Here is a 7007-nt window from a genome sequence, read left to right as displayed (position 1 = left end):
TCTCCGTCTAGGCGGCCCGGGTGGCTCAGGGGTTTAGCGCCACCTTCAGCCCAGGGCCTGATCCTGGAGACCCGGGATCGAGTTCCGCGTCGGGCTCCCTGCATGGAGCCTGCTTCTCCCTCTGCCTGTGCCTCTGCCTCTTTCTCTCTCTCCTCTCTGCTGTGTTGCTCATGAATAAATAAATAAAATCTTAAAAATAAATAAATAAAATAAAATAAAATAAAAAATAAAATCTCCGTCTTGCTGGGATGCCTGGGTGGCTCGGTGGCTTGAGCGTCCAACCTTGATTTTGGCTCAGGTTGTGATCTCAGGACCATAGGACTGGGTCACATGTCAGGCTCCACGCTTAGTGCAGAGTCCGCTTGGGATTCTCTCTCTCCCTCTCCCTCTGCCCCTTCTCTCCAACTCTCTCCCTCTCTAAATAAAAAAACAATAATAAATCCTTTTTAAAACTCATGAAATTAAATCTTTATCTCCATTCATGATCAGTCTCCATCTATTGCTTTTTCTTTCAAGTATGGGTTACATTTTCTTATTTCTTATTGTTAGTAAGCTTGGGTTACATCCTGGACACCATGAATGATAAGTTGTGCAGCCTCTAGATTGTGTTATATTTCTTTGAGGAACACTAAATTTTTTTTAGTATTTTCCTTTTTCAAGGAAATTAACTGGCTGAAATCAAACTTCCTTTGTGGTGAGCACCAGCTAAGGTCTCCGTTCAGTTCATTTAGTTGTGTTGGGCTGTTTGGATCCTTTCCCACACATGCATAATTCAAAAGTCACCTAGAGGTTTGAGCAGAGTCTATATTCAGGATTTATGGAACTCTCTCTGTGACTCTCTTTTCAATATTTCCCTCCTCCACGTTCCAAATGCCTCAGACTCTTGCCTCTAGTTCTTCAATCAGTAAGACTAGGAGCGTTTACTCAAGCTTTTGACAGTCTGCATAGAGCCAACTGCAGCTGGCCATTGGGAGAGAAGTTATGAAAATAGAAAACTTACCCAATGCATTGTTATTCTTCTGAGAGTCAACGCCTCTTCATTTCCTGACTGCTTTTTGGTCATGCTTTAATGCCCTCATGCAGTTGCTGCTTTTCATTTTTTGTGCAGCTTTAAGCTATTATCTGTAGGAAAGATGACTTAATAGGCTCTATTCCACCATCACTGAAAATGGAAGCTTCTGACCATCAAATTTAATGACATGAACGTCACTGGTGCCTTGATAAGAGCACCAATGTTTACATAGTAAGAGTAGAAACTTGACTAGAGTGGGTTCATGAGAAAATGGGGAAAAAATGAAATTATGTATAGTAAATATTGACAGTTTCACGAGTTGTTTTGTTGTAAAGGGAAAGAGAAATGAAGTGATTTCTGGAGGTGGATGTGGTATCAAGAGTAAGATAAAAGCATGTCTTCTATGCTGATGAGAGTAATCTAGGAGAGGAGGAAAAGCTGATAACACAGGAAAAGAGGGAATGATGGATGGATGTTCTTGATGCTGGAATGATGTTCTTGAAAGACAAGAAAAGATAGGACATGCACAAGGGGAGGCTCAGCCTTGGATAGATCGTGGATGGTTCATCCACACTCAACGAGGCAGGTGAGTGGATAGGTGGGGAGGAGCAGGCTGGTTGGAGTTCTCTTTGTTTTGCTTCCATGTTCTCAGTGAGATAAGAAACTCAATTATCATCTGAGAGTGAGGATAGAGGAGGAGGCATGAAACCTTCCTCTAGGAAAGTAGAACTAAAGAACCAACAATGTAATAGGAAGGCTGGGCAGCACTAAGATCCCTCTTCGAATTGGTGTCAGGAATTTAAAAGGGGTCAGCATAGACCTGGAGGTTCTCCACCCACATTTCGCTACCACACAGGTGCAGGTGTAGAATGGGTGGAGAGTTTTTAACCAGAGACTTTTCCCAGAAGGTACGACGAGGCAAAGTAAGGGAGTTAAGGCAGGGTGCAAAGGAGTGCTTAGAGATGGGCCGAGAACTTTAACCCCAGCAACTAAGGAGAGAACAAGGGGTTTGAGAGCTGATTAAAATTAAGGTGACAGAATGAGTAAATTATAGGGTCTGAAGAATTATGAGAGGCAGACGACTTGAGAGAGTGAGCCGCGCGTGAGGAGGTGGTGGTCAGGGAGCGTGACGCTTGAAATGGAAAACATGGGAAAATTGTCATCCTTGGTAACAGTAGGATGAGCTGACCGAGGGAGTGAGTAGCTGAGCTAGGACAGAGGCAAATTTGGTGGTGGATGGGAGATCAAGGAACCAAGAGGCCAGGCTGTTGGAAGGATCGTCCTCCTGGACGTTGAAATCACCAAGAATTAGGAGAGAACCCACATGGAGAAAGTGGTGGCAGACTGGAGCTAAAGTCTGCAGGGAAATGAGGGGAGTGGCCCGGAGACCCGGAGATGACTGCAATGGTCTACACTGAAGTGAAGTTCCAGGGCGGCCCCAGACCTTCTCTTCCTGGATTCTGCCTGTAGTAGCTTCTAGTCAATGCACAAATATTTTCCAGTGATAAAGGTGAGCTCTCTCCCAAATTGGCAAAGGTGACCCAAGAGCGAACCACTAGGATTACAGTGGGAAGGGCCCCCCCGCCTTCGCTGCCGGCGGGTGGGAGCCGTGCGGGTCCACAGGCGCGCTGGTGGTCACGCTGACTCACAGCGGCTGGGATGGGGGTGGGGCTGGTCCAGGGAGCAGAGCCAATTCACTTGGTTGTCAACCTACCAGGTCATCTTGAGAGGAGGTTTGTGACATTTGGGACAATTGGCAGACAGGTGTGGGATGGAGCAAGAGATGCAGGAGGGAAGGAGGGAGGCAGAGGAGAGGATCTGGGGCTTTGCTAAAAAGTGAGGAGATTGGGTCTGCCTGTCTGTCATGCAGAGGAAACTGAGGCACCACGCCGGGAGAGAGCAGGTAGCAAGCCTCAGGCCCCCGGTGGCTCTCCAGATTGCTGCTTGCCAGCTGCCTGCCACCTCCCGGGGCCTGCCTTTCTCTACTCAGGGCTCCGCAAGCTTAAAGCCAACCTGAGCCACCCGTATTTGGGGTTGTTTGCTTTTGAGAAACAAAGGACTAAGGTCAATGAAGTCACCACCGACCCAGTCATCCCAGCAAGAACTCGTCTTTCATATCTCCTTTCACATTTGGTCCCCAAGCCCTTCCAGCTCTGAGATGGCACCTCGACCCCACAGCCACAACCAGAGTCTTGCACGGGACCGCCCCAGGCCCGGCCTTGGCCGTTTCAAGGTGCGCCTTCCGGGCCCCGCCTCCGCTCCCCCCACCTGCCGGCACCACGGTGTGCCCCGAGAGCGACCCGACGACATCCTTCCTCTGCACACAAACATCACCCGGCTCCCAATTTTCTGCAGAGAAACCTGGGTCTCACGTGCTGGAGTGTCCCAGATGCCCCGAGGCCCCCCTGGCCCTGCCCCTCCACTCCCTCTGCGCCCCTGGAGGCATCTCCCGAACTCGACGTGCCCTCCGGCCGCGGGCCCCGGGGTCCTGCACCTGCGCGCAGGTCTACTTCGCCCTCGGTGCACGCAGAGCTCCTGTGGGCCCAACGGCAACTTCCTCAGCACCGGCCGGGGTCCAGCAGGGAGCATGAGCTCCGGTTGCAAGGACGCGGAGTTGAGGGGACCCCGGGGCGGTCTCCTGCTGCACCGGCCCTACAAGCGGCCCCGGCCTCCCTCGTCGCTCTCTGCACAGCGGCCCCTGAGCCCCCGGGGTCGGACCCCGCGGCTCACCCACCGGCGCCCTGGGGCACGGGGCTATGTGTCCTCCTCCAGACAGTTCTCTCAGTACCTGAACAGCCATATACCCAGCCTAGACCTTCTGGATCCTTCTGACTTTCCTTACTGGGCATGGGTTAGCTCCCCTTCGCTCTCTGGGGCACCGGGTTTTGAACGCATCTCAGGTTGTCCTCATCCCGCTTAAGAATTGGGGCTCTGAATGGGGCCTAGGACACCAGATGTGGCCCGAATGGCACCATAGCCCGTGGAGTGGGGCCTCTCCGATTTGGGGCACACGGGTCTAGTCTCCTCTGTCATCCAGCCCTGAAATTGCTGGGTTCCTGGCCTCTCTGAGCCCCCGTTGGACGTCATGCAAAGGTCCAGACTGCAGGGGCCCCCGGCCTGTGGCGGCTCCTACTCTGAGCCTCCCCGGAGAGCGGGATCTCGAAAGGAGCAAGGAAACTGGCCGTGGGCCTCTTGGTGTTTAGAACTGGAACTCTCCAGTGTGGACGGATCCGGCTTTGGGATAAATTTATTCTCAGGGAATTTCGTTCCAGCTGGGGAAGCGGTTGGAAGCCACAAAAAGTGACGTCTCAGTAAAATTGTGAGGCAACGTCCGCTCTGCCCCAGAGCCAGTGGGCGGCCTTGGGAAAGCCTCCTCACCCCCTTCCTTTCCGCTAAAATAAGGTGTGTGGGGTCCCCCGAGTTCTGCCTCTCGGAACACCTCCAAGACCCCTTTCCCCGCGGCCCCTCCTGCTCCTCTGGGGTCTCCAGGAGCCCAGACCTTGGCCGTAGCCTGCCCGAGCGCCCCGGCAGGGGCTGGGGAGCCCACAGTCTTGTTCTGACACAGATTCCCACACGGTGCCGGTGGCAGGAGGGAGGCAGGCAGCCGAGGAAGCTGGTGAGTCAGGCTGTCAGAACTGGCCCTGCCAGTTCCACGTGTCATCTAACCACAGTGTCAGCAAAAGCCCAGGCCAGGTTTGGGCTCGAAACCTCTTCCAGCTGCTGTCGCGCATTCTCCAGGTGGGCAAGGCATAGAGCTTTCCTGCAGAAGCCCAGCAGCTGCCGGATTTGCAAAAGCCCTTCCCTCCCTCCCTCTCCCTCAGGAGGGAGTCACACCTTCTTTTATAATGGTCATCAGGCCATGGGAACAGCCTTTTCCCTGCTGGCAGGGACGGGACAGGATGGGACGGGATGCCAACTCCACACTGGGCTGGCAGATCTGGGGAGACACCAGCATTCCAGACTCAAAACAAAGGCCCATAGACTCTGGGCGAGGGGACGCTGTCTGGACCCGCTCAGCCACGGCCCAGAAGGGCCTGGAGACAGCAGCTCCACCGGACACCCCTCCAGAAGCTCCCCCCAGACCACAGACTCAGCTTCTCACCTCGGGCAACAGGGGCAAGGGACCCCTTAGCACCAGGGAGCCTCACATAGAAATTTCAGTGTCGGGGTGCCTGTCTATGCGTGTGTGCAAGTGTGCATGAGTGTGCATGTGACAGTAGAAGGGAATTAGGTTAGCATTTCCCGGAGTTATTCCTACAGGACATTCATAAACGCTAAGTGACAAAAAAAAGTCTAAGTGGTTCTTTTTTTTTAAGATTTTGTTTATTCATGAGAGACCCAGAGAGAGAGAGGCAGAGACACAGGCCAAGGGAGAGGAAGGCTCCCTGCGGGGAGCCGGATGCGGGACTCGATCCCAGGACCCCAGGGGCACACCCTGAGCCAAAGGTGGATGCTCAACCACTGAGCCCCCCAAGTGCCACAAAAGAAGTCTAAGTTTTAGGGACTCTGGGCTAAATGAAATTAAACAGCTTTGTTCCACTCATGTTCCCCAGAAGCTTTAATGTGCTGCTGCATGTCACAGCAGAGAGAGGACGAGAGAAAGGGAGAGGAAGTGGGGGTGACGGGAAGCCCCTCCTGTGCTTCTTTGGAGGAGGAACACTTCTGGGCAGAGCACCTGTGCCAGCCTGGGTGATGCTCACACCGCTTACGCTGACTTCTGAAGGGAGATTCTGGAACCCCAGGCAAAGGCCCTTCTAGGACAGTAAATGGCAAACCAGATGAGCATGGCCCGGGAGAGACCTCTGTCCCAGCTGAACAAGGCTCAGGGTCATCCCAGTGTGCCTGGCCTTCAGCCAGCTGGACAGGCTGGCGGGGAGGCCATTGGAGAAGACGGCTTGGGGGTCAAGGAGCAGAGCAGGGCCCGGGTCAGCGTTTACAGAATGAAGCACTCCCTCTGCCTCCAGCCAGCCTGATAGCAGCTGACGCGGATCCCGAGGGTCTGCCGAGCAAGGGTTGCAAGGCGCATGCGGATCCCTGGGGATTGGGTTAACCTGCAGATTCTGAGCTTTTGCACTTCCGGGAGCTCCCAGGTGGATGCTCTTGCTGCCAGTCAGGGGCCCACGGACCCCACTCTGAGCAGCAAGGTGCTAGCCAGTGTAGGAAGGCTTTCTGGAAGGATCAGCCTCTGGTAGAGGGGAGACCCGAGGGTGGAGTTAGCAGAGCACAGAGCTGGGGATGCGAACTCTGAGGAGGTGGGGAGAGACCGCAGGTAAGACAGGGATGTGTGGAAAGGAAACCAGTGCGGCCTGGCGCTCAGATTCTAGGGCGCGGTGTGGGACGAGAGGCACCGACGAGAGCTGGGGGATGGACACCGAGGTCCAGCTGCTGGCAAATTCCACCCGCCCCATCGCAGCCCCCAGCCCTGGAGCCACACGGGGGAGGTTGACCATAATTCTGGCGCAGGGCCTAGGGACCCCAGGGTGAGCGCTAATCCCCAGAAGAGGAGCATGGCCATGTGGGCTCCATGTCTCCCCACTCTGCATAAGAGATCTCTGACGTCCTGGCAGGAGGTAGGAGTGTCTTCAGCACCTTCCCCCGGCCTCCCGTCACCGTCACTGTCACTGGTGGCTGCAGGCCAGGCAGGATGGGCTCACTCACCCGGCCAGGCCCATCTTCCCATGACAACGGGTCCAACGTCCCCCCAGGAAGGAGAGGGCAGGAAGGAGGGGCCGCCCAAGGCCTGCTCTAAGGCGTGTAGGGTGGAAGGGACAGGCGACCTAAACTGGGGGCATCTCAGAGGAAGAGGGGGAGCAGACACCACAGGGATGGGGAATGGCAAGGGAGACACACAGGGGGAAGGGAGCCTTTCGATCGCCACAATATCCCAGACACTCACAGGCTTGTGCCACAGGGATAAGCACTGTTCTGAGCACTTATATTTATTTTTGTAAAGATTTTATTTATTTGTGAGAGACACAGAGAGAGAGAGAGAGGC

Source organism: Canis lupus, chromosome 7 (genome assembly GCF_011100685.1).
Source record: "Canis lupus familiaris isolate Mischka breed German Shepherd chromosome 7, alternate assembly UU_Cfam_GSD_1.0, whole genome shotgun sequence".
NCBI classification, from domain to species: domain Eukaryota; kingdom Metazoa; phylum Chordata; class Mammalia; order Carnivora; family Canidae; genus Canis; species Canis lupus.
Note: the sequence above shows the minus strand (reverse complement) of the source record.